Source organism: Acromyrmex echinatior, chromosome 2 (genome assembly GCF_024713525.1).
Source record: "Acromyrmex echinatior isolate Ae372 chromosome 2, ASM2471352v2, whole genome shotgun sequence".
Taxonomy (NCBI): domain Eukaryota; kingdom Metazoa; phylum Arthropoda; class Insecta; order Hymenoptera; family Formicidae; genus Acromyrmex; species Acromyrmex echinatior.
In genome coordinates, this window is record NC_141853.1 from 403,970 (window position 1) to 418,250 (window position 14,281).

Genomic DNA, 14,281 nt, shown 5'->3' on the forward strand with positions numbered 1-14,281 from the left:
GACATGGTTTTAAACGGGCTGTCGAAACTAAATTTTAACTTATCTTAAAAGGTTTGAAAGCGCTATTTTTCAGATATTAATTTTCAATGGCTACATTGACGTGGGCTTAGACCTATACGATAGGTGTTTTGTTTAACCTACAGAAACAAAGGTATCTATTGTATAGGCCGCAGTCTAAATGCAAACGTAGTTATCGTGTGCGGAGCAAGGATTTAAAAAAGCTTATTCTGAAAATAACTGCAGTCAAGTTATTAGTTTCAATTTGTTTTTTTTTTCAATTGAAATGTTTAAACATTTTAATTTCCTCTCGTCATTCTTATCTTCTTTCTTTTCTTTATTTTTCTATTTTTTTATATCACGTGAGATGCAATTCCATTTATACTATCTTAGTTGTACAGCAAATATATTCGCCATCGATCCTAATTTTATGAAAGCATTTTGATTTGATTTCTGAGTAAAAGGTCGATGCACTTTATATTGGAGAAATATTTGAAATACGTGTATTTGATAAAGTTCATTTTGAGTTGTTTAATTTTAGGAGCTTTATAGGAAACTACCGCAAAAATATCATCGTGACACATACATCTCACAATTTTCTTTCTTATTATATACGTAAATACGTATTTTAATTGCAAATATAACTCTTCTCAATTAAATTACTGTAGTATTTAGAATTCGGAGATTCTTCCATTCGACGATGCTCGTTATCTATTCTTGATTCTCTTTTCTCTTGTCAGTCCCGCGAGACGAGATGTAGAAAATAACGTCGGTTCAACAACATTTCGCGAGCATCGAGACCAGCAAGGAATATATGTTATTAAAGCTGCCGTACGTTCGAAACGAGAGGGAACCGAAAGCAGCTAAATGTCACATCGAGCATGGACCCCAGCACTTTTGCAGAATTTTCAAAATTCAACGCGGTCAGAGGGGAATGGCAGGAGTTTCTCTACATATGAAAAGGGGGGGAGGGGGCAAGAGGGAACGGGTGGGACTAGTGAGCCTGGGAATAAAGCTTGGAGATCGGAGTCACCGACGGCTCCCGGAGCCAGTAGGAATCTCGGAATCCCCACGTCGTGCTTCCGCACCTGTTTTCCGGTGCATCGAAAAAGAGGCGGGCGTTCTTACGCTCGGCGACGGACCAGGCGAGGCGAGGTAGTGCGAACGAGAAGAAGAAGAAGTGGCGTGGTGAGGAAGGCGGAAGAGAAGCCATGAGGTGGCGGGTGATGGAGGAGGAGGAAGAGGAGGAGGAAGAAGTGGAGGATGGCGGATCAAGAGAAGGAGCATGAGGAGAAAGAGGTGGTAGAGGAGGAGGAGGAGGAGGAAGAGGAGGAGGATGACGAAGAAGAAGGACGAGGAGGAGGAGGAGGAGGAGGAGGAGGAAGAGGTAGAAGAGGACGAGAGGGATGGCCGGGGGTGACTAGGCGGGGGTAGTCCAATCAGAGCCGAGTACGGGTGGGGCAGAACACCTCCGCCCTCTCCCGCACGTTACCTCCCGTGGCTCTCCGCAACCCTCCTGGTCCTCGGAATGCGCCGGAACCAGCGCTACCTCCGAGCAGGACCACTACCATCCACCCTCTCCCCCCGCGCTGGATACCTACTCCACCTTCACCTCCTCCCACGTAACCTAGCCTCCTCCGGAACCCCCGCGGCTCCTCCTGGCGGCTGCCCAAGACAAGTGCCCGCGAGAGATTCTCACGGCATGAGCGGGGATCGTTACGTACCACCGACGGCGAGGATATCCACGGCCGAGAGGATCTCCACGACGATTTCCGCGCGTACGCGATCCTAAAGCCCTCCACGCACGCACGCACGAACAAACGAGCGAACGAACGAACGAACGAACGCACGCACGCACGCACGCACGAAACTTACGCATTCACGCAATGCCCGCCGCGGCTGGGAACGGCCTGCGTTCACCCACTCATCAGGCCGTGATCTCTGAGGTGGTGTGATTAAGCATCTCCGTTTTGGCTGAGAAGAAACGATAACTTGCTGGTACTCCGAAATCGTCGCAGTAAGTAATGCTCATCGGATACTTTCATTTCTCGACGGATCGTGTTTAGTTTAAGTTCTCCAGATTGTGATTGTCTCTCTTTTTCTTCGTTCCATAATTTGCATTATGGATTAAATTCTTTCACTATAGATTTAGATTTTTCTATAATTAAAAGACTTTTTTCTCAACAAACTCTCGTGTCTTTAATATTTATTTAATAATGTTCATATAATAAAGTACAAAGTATAATAAAAATACTTATATATTTAATAAATAACATTTTTTACATTAAATCTCTTTTCAATCTAATAAACAATTAAAGTATATCAAAAACAGATACAATTAACAGTATTATACATAATAGATTACTGTAGTTTACTTGTTCTCTATTTATCAAATCTCTAATCAAAATCAATTTGTTTATTTGGTTTTATCATAAATTTTGAATTATAAAAGCGGCAAGTAAAAAAATGTATATTTTCAACTAATATGTACATTATGAGCATAAAAATAATATTTAAATTAAGTTTCAATCATTTCATTAGTGCATTATTTTTATATGAAGAAAACGTAAATGAAATATGGGAGTGAAAGGGTGGGAATAATAAATGCCATTCGATTGTCCAATATAAGACCTCGAGATACGTGGAACGTTTCTTTTCACTGCATTGTTGAAATCAATCCGGAGGTGCTTGGCTGCGAAGGGTGGAAATAGTGTTTGCGCGTACGGTCGGATAAACACCTGTCGGTAGAAAGAGAGTAATCGGGCAAGGCCATAGATCGAGAAGGGAAGCAGCTACATGTGCACGGATTGCTCGACCGAAACGCGAGTGATTCGATCTTTTCTGAACCATTGCGTTCGATTTGTTTCGCTAAAATATCACCGTTGAACTCTCTCTTGGTACCGAAGCAGTACCGAAACATATGAAATCTTGGATCGCTTACTTCTATCATCAATAAGCTTCGTCAATAATGTTCTAAATTAGGTACTCTTCGTTATGTCTTTATTTAAAACATAAGAAATATTCAATAATACTTTTCGAAGAATCAGTTTGATGTTAATTATAGGTCTACTCTTTTTAGCTAAACTTCTTGCACTGTTTATCTTTTTTTTTCTCCAACGTGAAGAGAAAAGGTGCAAGAAGTTTAGCTGAAAAGTACAGGCCTTGTGTTTATAACATGGTATTTTATTTTTTTACACAAAAATACTTTATTACCATCATATTATTATCATGAGATACTTAATGATATATTTTTAATGTGACAAACACATATTAGAAGTATACACATTAAGTATCTCTTATAATACATTGTATATAATACATTGTACAAAAAAATATTACATACTGCGACATACATAATAGCTAATGAATGAATTTAGCAATGAAAATTGAAATATTTTTAAATTAAGGTACTTTTAAAGTAATTGTTAAAATAAAAATGATTTTTACAATAGATTGTTTACAATTAAATTAATATTGTTTTTCGTTATCGCAAAATCTAGCATTATTTCAAGTTATGTCTCTTTGCGATAATAAAATTTAAATCAAGGGCAAACATGTTATCTCTAATGACAAACGCGATTAAAGTACATGATACATGAAGAATATATACAAAATAGATCGTCACGTGCATGCCTGTTTGTGTTGACAGTCGCGTTCTTGGATTCGTTGAGATATTCTTATCAAAGTTAGTTACGTATCACGTAGAAAGACAAAATGGATAGGACGTGGAAGTAGGGCGATGAGATTATCTCGGCCAATATAGCAAATGGTTCGGAATGACTGCAATTATTTCGCGGTGCGTGTTCTCGGTGCCGATTGGGTGAAACTGTCACGTAATAAAGGGAGCCGAAGTCCTTGTTAGACACACATACGTTTGCCGTATCTCTCTGTGCGATGAAACAAATGCGATGAAAGAGAAGTCTCATTAATTGCAGATTGCATAGTAAAAGCAATTTTTATTTTGAGTCATGAAAATAATCTATTAAATATTTTATTTTTATTTAAAAATTGCATATATAAGAAATCGATGAGACTTTCAACTTTTAATATCGATATATATAGTGAATGTAAAGAAGGAAGACATGATGTGTGCACCAAGAACTCTGCAAGATGTAAAATATTATTAATGAGAGTTTTTAATTAATAATTAATTCTGTGATATGAGAATCAGTGAACGTTTAAAAAATAATCACCCATGATAATTTGAATTACTTGGATTTATATAACTATATTCGTGAAATATTCATCGAGATTTGTGCGTCCTTTTATGCCGCGTTCTAGTGTCGGTTCTTAATGGCTCTTTATGGATCACGACAGACAAGCGCGTGTGTACGTTTTCACGAGACAATGTAGACTATAGCTACGTAGAACTTACCAGAGGAGACGCTTTATCGTGCCGGCTCGCACGTATACATTTATATTTAAGAGGGAGGACGAAACTTTGCTGACAACATGGCCGACACGACTCTGGGCTTTTCTACTCGCCACTCTGCCTCTCTCTCTCTCTCTCTCTCTCTCTCTCTCTCTCTCTCTCTGTCTCTCTCTCTATTTCTCTTTTCGTCGTCTCTCGCAAGGACAGCCTTTATTCTATTCTCATCGTTACTACGTTGGTGAGAACCGCCTACTTGCAGCATGCTCCGCCAAGTAATTTTCGAGAGGAAAAAAGAGCGTAATCTCTGTATAGTCCAACTGTTACGACAACGCGTTCGTGGATTTTCTTCGACAAATAAATAAAATTGTGCTCGGAATACACTTGAGATATCTTGCGATGCTTTTTACGAAAATTTCGATTCGGAAGTTACGATATAAAATGTCAAGTATCATAACGACGAGTTAATGGAACTACTGGGAAAATGGGTTTAATGACTAAAGTTGAAGTTCGCCCAAGAAAATCTCAGAGAAAGTATAATAGCGTATGAGAATAAGTACTTTTCGATGACCATGAGGGTCATGGAAGTAAATTGAAACGGAAGTGAACCAGCAACTTTTTCATTTAACATTCGGTTCTAACTCAATTTACTCATCATTATAGATTTAAGTTATTAAGAAAATAGAACAGCTTATTCTTTGTCAACGTAATATAATCATTTTTTATATGATTTGCAATGCTTCTATTGTGATTTTTGAGATTTGCACAGTAAAAGAACATTTTGTATTTGTGTTGAAAACGATTCACTCAAATCTTTGTTAAAAGTATTGAATTTTTAACATATTTGAGTGTTAATTTAACATAATGTGATAATGTTACTTAAATATTTTGTGTTAAATTGATGTTCAACATTTTGTAGTGTCATACTAATGAACAAATAACGTAAAAATAATGTGTTTTACGACATAAATTTTAAAATAAATGAATAAAATACATGTTGATTTTAATGAGAAATATACTTCCATAGTTTGCTCCATAGTTAAATTGTGTCAGTATTATTTTTCTTGTGTTAATTTCTTTACATTATATATTTGTGTTACTTTCTAACGTATCATTCATTTTGTGCTAAATTAATACAAAAATTTGAGTCGGTCAAATTCAGTTTGGGTCACGTGAAATGTGTTATATTTAATACAAATTCTCCAACTGTGAAATGATTTTTTAAATAATACTGTAGGAGCGTGAGAAAAGCTTTACGTGAGTGCACATGCCGATTCGTAAGACGTGTTCTTTCTCCGAGAACGAATCGCGAATTAACGAGTCAGCGATCGGCAGGCTCGCGTCAAGCACGTCAAGCCATTTAAGCGCGAAGTCACGCGAAGGTGCGACCGCGATGCACGCAAACACGTCAACGCGGCATTTCCACGAGTTTTCGTTCGTGTACCAGGTATTTAGTTAATCGGGAACGCGAAGGGATTACGGTGTTTGGGGGTCGGTAAGAATAACAGTCCGTAGGCCTCGATCCGACCAAGTAAAATCACATATACGTACTCATACACGCACACACACACACATATATATATATATATATATATATATATATAAAACAAATGGAATCACCATCACTGATTTTAATTTCATTTTTTAAACAACAACCCGAACATTTGCATTATTTTTTAAACATACACATTAAATGACGAAGCAGGGTTGTTAAAAGGGGACAAAACTAGAATGCTAATTGCTATGTAATTTGACATACCTTTTATTCTACATTATTTTTAACATGGGAATAGTCGTGTGGAGTAGAACGCAGAACGGCGGAAAATCGCGGATATCTAGAAGTGAGCTTCTTGCTATCCATCATTTTAAACGATATTACGTTCTAAGGCGTCTTTTCGCCCAATCTCCTGTGCGTCTAATGTACGCAAAGCGGATTGGAGAATCAGAGGGGGCTAACGTGAGAGCCAGGCGTCGTCTGAACGTTACCTTGCAATGATCCGTTGCACACACCGAGCTTTCCATCCTCTTTTTCCACGAGCCGTCTTTGCCCTTTCTCGAAAGTGCTGCGAGAAGGCTACGGGGACGAGAAAGACGGGGAAGAAAAGGAGCGTGCGGGAAAACGGAGCGCGAGCGCGGAAACTTTTCTTGTGCAAAGTACCACGCGGACTGGCTCGAGGTTATGAAATTCTGATGGCTCATAAAATGTAAGAAAATTTACAGACTTCGCCATCTTCCTCTTTCTCTTTCGCTTTCTTGCGCGCTCTCTCTCTTTCTCTCTCTCTCTCTATCTCTTTCTTTCTTTCTCGTCTTTTGCTTCTCTGCCTTCTGGCTTGCCGTCTTTTCGCGTTTTCCGTCGCTTCTCTTTCGCTTCTCTCCACCTCGACTTGCCATCGTCGTCGGCGGCTTCGCGAGCTGAACGGAAGAGAGCGGTCGGAGGGGATGGCGTAAAGTTTAAAACTCGCGGCAATCGATTAGGAGTCTGGCAAAGGAGACTTCCCCCGTTCATTGCTGCTACCTTTCTCCCTCTGTCTAAAATTGGTGTGATTACGTTTTTAATTATTTTTTATAAAATTGAACAATATAGTTTATTTGAGTTGAAATGTCATATATTTAAAATCGGTCAATCTCTTGTTGAATAGCCCGTAATGCGTTTGAAGACGTTTGTAAATTTCTTAAAAATGTACGTCAATACTGCGGTATTCTGTCATTTTTCAAATAACGCGAATTGTTGGCTTTTACCGGAAAACGTAATCGTTTTAAAGGATAAGATTACCAGGAGAGTCAGAGTCTATAGAGACTACGATATTCGTAGTAGCGCAAAGTCTAGAGATAGAGATAGAATCAATATTTATCCGTAGGGAATGAGAGTCGCAATATAAATACGATATTCGAGAAAACTTTATGGCGCTTGTGGCAAAAATGACTGTATCCCTCTCGGAAACTACTTACTCGTCTATCGGAATGTTCTTTTGCTCGTAGCTGGGCTGTAGGCGAACCTTAATTAACAGCAAGCAAATGAATACGCTCTGATCACTCGAAATTGCGCCTTCAGTCGTCTATAGGGCCTTCTATTTTCGTCAATCTTTATTCCTCATTTAACTCTATATCAACGGTGAAGGGTATAATTTTCTTCTACGTGTTAGTCTTTTTACAGGAAAATTGTATCAACTTTTCTGTTCGTAAATTTTCCAAAAATTTCTGTTGATGAAATAATTTGGCCGATAGATGTTCCGAATTATACTTTACGGATCCGATTTTATCATATTTTATGTACAATAATTAATTCAAAAAGCGACTGGAAATTTTCCAACAGGGAATTTCAAGGCAACGATGCTCGTGCGCGCCCAGCACTCGCCAATCTCGCGCGAATAATTATGTATAAAGGCGACGACGATGGCGGCTGGCGTTAGCGGCGTGGTAGTGGCTCGCCGCTCAAAATACGTCTAAATATTAATGAGCTGTCCCTGCCTACGGCGTGGCGCCTTCGTCTGGGCGCGTTCACGCTCTCTTCAGATAGCATCTACGTGTGTGAGTGTCAAACGTGTCGAAAAGTGTGTGAGTGTGAGCACAATGTGTATAAGTTTGTAATTTTGCGTCGTGTGCGTGCTGATTGATGTTCTTTGGCGAATATATTACAAGCATAGGATTATGCTTGATAGAGAGAGAATTTATTAGCGCTACACTTGAGTATTTACTGGCCCTATTTTTAAAACTGTAATGGACTTTCTTAAAACTGCAATGAGTTCTTAGTTGTCATATTACGTTAGTGGTAAGTCAAAATTATAAATCCATAAATCGTAAGAAATTTGCATTCAGAATAAGCCATATTCGATCTTTAGTTTTTAGATTAATCAATTATATTAGATTGATCAGTTCTTTCGATAAAGATGACAGACGCATTGCTTTTTGATCATTCATAATGTAATCTAACAAGGAATCACACGAAGTGATAAATTCGGATTTTAAACTTTTTACATATAGGTTATATAAAAAGATAAATTTAGAAAGTGTTCGTTGCGACGGAAAAACGGTTTGAAAGCTTTTATATAAAAGCTTTACAATAATTACCTCTATTCATTTAATATCAATCAATAATATTTTTAATAAATATTGTTTTTTAATTAAAAAAATTTTTTATATTTTTTAAAGATATTATTGACATGGATAAACGGAGATAATTATTGTAAAAGTTTTCGAGATATAAAAACATCTTTTGATATTTCGAATAGTTCTTCAGATATAACGAAAAAAGCTAAAACTCGCGTTCAGATATACATATAAGGGGTGATTTCACCCCTTCAAGCCGCAGCTAAATATTTTCTAAATTCATTTCTTTATGTAACCTATATGTATAGAGTTCCATTAAAATCAGAATTTAACCCTTCGTGGTTCCCTTGTTTTGTAAGTTTTAAATGATAAGCAATGAAATGGCCATTTTCACATACTCACCGATCACTGATTCATTATTATCTTATAATACACTACTGACTCGCTTATAACTTGCTCCAGACATCTTATCTATTACCATTAAAGGCTATTACAAGAAGCCCATAACTGTGACTTAATTTTATGATTTCGCATCTCCGTTCGTGAATAATTCGGTTGTAGTCGCCGAAACAATTACTAGAATAGAGATTCCATTGCTTTCTACGTGAATAACAGCCGCTGCCATATTCTCGCTGCATTTGGAGGCGTTTCACAGGATTAGCACTTGCCTTGACAGTGCTAATTCGCTTCTATCTTTCCTCGTCTCTCTTCTTCTTTCACCTGGTTATTCTCTCCCTGCTCTGCCTTTCTTGCTCTCTTTCCTCATCCGACTCTGAATCGCAGTAAAGAGGCTCTCGGCATAGGAACAACGAGGGGGCGTAAAAGGGTTGACAGGAAGAAGTTACCTGATAGTTAATACAAAGACTGTCATGTAAGATGCGCCGTCAAGCGGTAGTATTCCCCTCACTCCTTCCGCGTCCTTGCTATCTTACCTTTCCGCCCTTTATTTTGTTCTCCTCTATTTTCCCAGGGCTCCTCCTCTTCCTAGCTGGCAGATCCTTCGGGACGGCTAATTGTGAGTGACAGTCGCAACGGGTAACGGGAGAGGGATCAACGTCACTCTCGAGAACTTCTCAAAAGCCCCCGTTGACGCTTCTTCTCATTTTCAAAGATCACCATACTTTAATGACTGACGTGTGCATCCAAAAATTCCGTTAGTCTCATCATTTACTTGGAACAATTGATATTCGAATCGGCAAAATTCATAATTATCATGCCAAAACAAAAGAATATTTGATAAACGATTGAAAAAGTAGTAAAATAAAAAGTTTTAAAATAAAAACGTTAATAATGTAAACGTTCTATTTCTACGTGCTCTTTTCACTGGGACTTCTCAAATCATTTCTTAATGAGCTTTTTCTAAACGTGCACCAGATAAATATCTTTCATGCGACTTAGGCCCAGTTGCACCAATGTCACTTTGACTTTAAGCGAGACTTAAAACTCTATCTATCTCGTTTTAAAACCAAAAAGAGACAGAGAATTAATACTCATTAAGGTCTTTTTGTCATTGATCAATTTTGCTTTTAAAGCATTATTGACCTACATTTGCAAGAAGAATATGATTCTGCGGCAAGCTAACTATTAAAATACGAATTCTCTACTGCATTCTCGTTTCACGCTCTTGCCTAACAAGAACATTTCGTGGAGCACGCATCTGGTCCCCCATCGAAATGGGACGCAACCAATCTCAAGTTTACCTAGCTCGGGAGAAGAGTATGCCGGTGACTGTATTTACCATCTCTCGTAGGTACTTAATTTTGCTTTCGGAATGAAGTCCGGGGGGAGCCGTCTTTGGATTGAGGCCGGTAGGTGGGAAATAGCGTTATAGGTGTTACCGAAAGGTAAGAGTTGCTGCGTCGGTAGCGGGGACGCTGGTGTTGGTGGCACATTGAAATACCGGCGATATGCTCGAGTAGCGAAGCTGGGAGGAAACTTCCGTCGAGTATTTTCCTGGGACTGTCTCTCACAATTAGAATTCTCCGGGGAGAAAGCCAGCCTCGTACTCGTAGACACACAGTAATGCGAAGATAGGTGCCTATTATGGGGAGCCTTTGCCGATTTTCCGACAACAGGGGATTCCGAACGCAATTTATCGTACACATAGATTTCATTCTCATCTCGCAAAGAAGAGCGCGAGCATTTCAAAAGTTAGAAATTTAACGGGCGCTTGATTTAAACCAGAGGTTGCGGATATGCTTTAACATTTTTAAAAGTGTTCTCAAGAGATTTATACTTAATTAATTGTCAAAAGTTATCTGATTTAAATCTTTCTAAAACCTGAAACTGCGCGAATTTCAACACACGGTTCGAGAAAAGTATTACCCAATTTATCCCCTGAATTCTTTCTACCGTAGCGGTTGCCAGCCGACAGAGGAAAGTGCATTGCAATCGTGAAGGTATCGCGTGACGTGCAATTCGATGGTTCCAACCGACAGCTCTCTCTCGGAATAGTCGGTTATCGGCCGAGTGGTGAGCCGGTTGGGTGTGTGTCTTTAGAAAAGCATTAGTGTCCGGAATTAATTGATCGCGGAAGGGAAGTGGATACCTTACGAGCTTACATACTCCTATCTCTCTCGACCGCCCTTTCTCTCTCTCTCTCTCTCTCTCTCTCTCTCTCTCTCTCTCGCTCCTATGCTCCCTTGCCGTGCAGGGTGCAGGGTAATATCGGTACTAGTCTGTACCAGTCGATGAGCCACTCGCCGCGCTTCCCCTCTTCATGGTTTCTCTTGCATCGCTCGTACACACGGGTGCGGCGCAACGATATAATCTGCTACTTCGTTTCTCGTGACTTCCCTCGAATTTTTGATATCAAAGTACCTTCCGACACGTATGAATTCCGTTTTCACTCTCTGTCAGCGAATATTTTTTAGTACATTGAACGGAGAATTCTCTTCAAATATGAAAAAAAAAGAATGATTCCAATGTGGAATGCGTGATATTTAGAAATCTGCGGAAACTAAAGCTCATAGAGAAGCTATGAATATATCTGCGAAATTCAGGATCGATATCTATGACATTGAATGAGAAATTTTGAAATATTTATATATAAACTTTAAGATTTTTTTTCTTTAATACATAATCAAATTGAACTGCGTTAATTTTTGTTTTGTTGCGAATTCCTATTGAAATTATTAATAGTCGCACATGATTGCTGCTAAATGTAGCATGCATAATTTTCTTTGACATGTACAAGGCTCTTTCTAACATTCTCTCTCTCTCTTTTTCTTGTTTTTTTTACTTACATTATCGCCGAGAATTCTCAATGCTAGAGGCAAAGAGGTCGGTTAGAAGCATTTGTTTGACGAGGTCGAGGGTTATTAAGCCGAGACTGTAGACCACATCAGAGCTCAACCAGAAAGGCCCTTTGGCATATTTGCCTAACCTACAACCTTTTACTATCCTCACATCTTATTTACCTATCAAAATTTATTGAAATCTAGAAGCAACGATCTTATTGTTCATGAATTATTCTTTTATGTTTGTCATTTTATTATTAAAATACTGAAAGACAAATAGAAGCTTTTAAAAATTAGACTTGATAAACATTTAAACGTATTTAACCAGGGAGTGTAACTCACTTGAAGTGATTTTTATAGCAGCAAAAAGTGAAGCTAATAACAAATCTTACAGTAGTTTTCTTTACTGATTGAGAATTCATACCTATTTTTTATTTTTTACTTTTTAAATAAAGTACTGAAATATAAATAAAAAAATTTACATATGTACATAATGGTCTCAAATACTAATAAATTGCAGAACAATCAATAATGTACAACATGTCTACTTATCAATAGTAACTTTTAATTAAAGTGTAAAAACACGCTTCGATGATCGTTTACATAAAATGCAAATTACGTGACCATTCTCGAATTAAGTGATACGTGGAGTTTTGTGTGTTGTAATGTATATGTAACAATTGTAACAACAATTCAAAGTATACTTAAAATTTATAGTGATAACAAGTACAGAGAAGCTCGTCACATATTGATTATTACTTGCGTATAGTTTTAATTGCGATGCGGTAAAAAGTTCTCTCTCAGTTGTAGATGTCAAGCGGTAGAAAATCGGTATTCTATCTGTTAGTATAACTCTCACTTGTCGACCAATTAAAAGTTTCACGATATTGCTTCGACATCCTGCGCAAATATCTTTACTTTACATTACGAGTGTATGCGAGTTACTTTATTGCTATATTAATGGAATTCACAGTTCACTTGCAAGAGCCTCTCTCATCATTTACCATCATACCACGTTTGTATCGCGCGCAGGATTACTCGCTAGTCGTAATCAGAATCTGCGCGTTCTGAGCGTTATTTAGAATCGTATCTATCCATCCGTCCGTGTCTAGCTCAGCAGCCCGCCAACTATCCGAGCACTTAAGCGCAATCACGAAACCAATTGGAATCGGTAAATATCCAGCCGGCGGCTGCAAAGGCGAGATTGCTAGTGGTGGAGGGCGGCCAGGCATTCGATGGGAATGACGGGATACGTCGGCGTCGAGGGCGCGGGTCGGGCCCGGGCGTAAGCGTTTAGCCAGGTCGAGTAGTCGAGTTGATATCCGCCAGATATGTCCTTGAAGCATGCGAGCGTAATCACGATCGGCCGCGGTGCGACGTAAAGGACGGCGGATGAAGGACGGATAAACGACGAATACGTAAAGCTCGCACACGTTTACGTGAACGTTTCCACGCGCTTAGCGTAATGGATACGCGCGTTAGTATCACACACCCCTTTCTCACTCTCCTGCCGACCTTTCTCTCTCTCTCTCTCTCTCTCTTGCCTCTCGCTTTCTCTAGACCCGCACGCGCTCCTCAATCTCCCGCTCGTACTCTACGAGCTCTGCCTTTGGGCGCGATGCAAAAGCCGCGGGTCCCAAGATCCGACGTGATAAGTGGTTAAACGGTAGTAAGTAAATGTTATAACCATGCTGTAGTGGTACGCGTTCTCTCCCTCTCTCTCTCTCCCTCTCTCAAAGCCGAGAGAAATCGCGGAGGCTGAGTTACGAGACGCGGGACGGTAATACGCAGCGAACACGCGGTACACCAAAGTGGCAGAGCGCATTATAGGATTGAGATTAAGCGTGAGATACAACATACGCCGCTTAGATTACTCGTGTATAACGAAAAAGGGTGATTTCCGTTGTGGTCAGAATATCCGTTTAAATCTCGTCGCACACGATTGCGAATAATAACGGCGAAGAGATAAACTCTTCTCATTGTCCCTAGCAAATGATAAATCCCGCAAAGGTCAGCCGAATGCAAAATAATACGGTGTAACAAAATGCTGGTACGTGATCTAAGAATGTAAATTAGCTCGCGACATCAAATGAAGCTGCTAGAAAGTTCTCGTTTAAAATGTTTCTCTCTCTCTCTCTCTCTCTCTCTGGTTGTCTTGTTTTAACGCGACACTGCGTGGCGCTGTCGCTATCGCGCGAGCTGCATATTTACGATAATACGTGAAATTAATGATTACCACGAGTCAACTGCGAAAGTTTCGCGCGTTAATTTATAAAGGTAATATATCGTCGGACCTCCGCGGTGTTACGGCTATTGCCGGTGTCGCCGCGCGGTTATGAATCACGTCCTTTGACAGAACTAAACGTTACGGTCGTCCTCCCTCCGCCGACGAAAGGGGTTCCCCACCGCCTAGACGAACCCCGGAACGCGAACGATATTGTTAACAACTCGGCTCGCCTTAAATTATGCCCGCCGGGTAATTACAGGAAGGCACATGACATTCGTGCATGGGAATAATTAATTCTCGCGATTACGTCCGCCTTCGCCTCTCTTGTTTCTCGGCCCGTTCCTTCGTCGTGTGTCCATGAATTTGCGTTCTCGAGATATTGGATGGAGCCTCTTGGCGATA

The 14,281-nt window shown here is 39.6% G+C and overlaps 1 protein-coding gene across 9 annotated transcripts in view; it reads left to right on the forward strand.

The window, feature by feature from the left end:
• LOC105148601 (uncharacterized) overlaps positions 1 to 14,281 on the forward strand; it is a 344,598-nt gene that overhangs the window by 149,999 nt on the left and 180,318 nt on the right. The window lies entirely within an intron of this gene.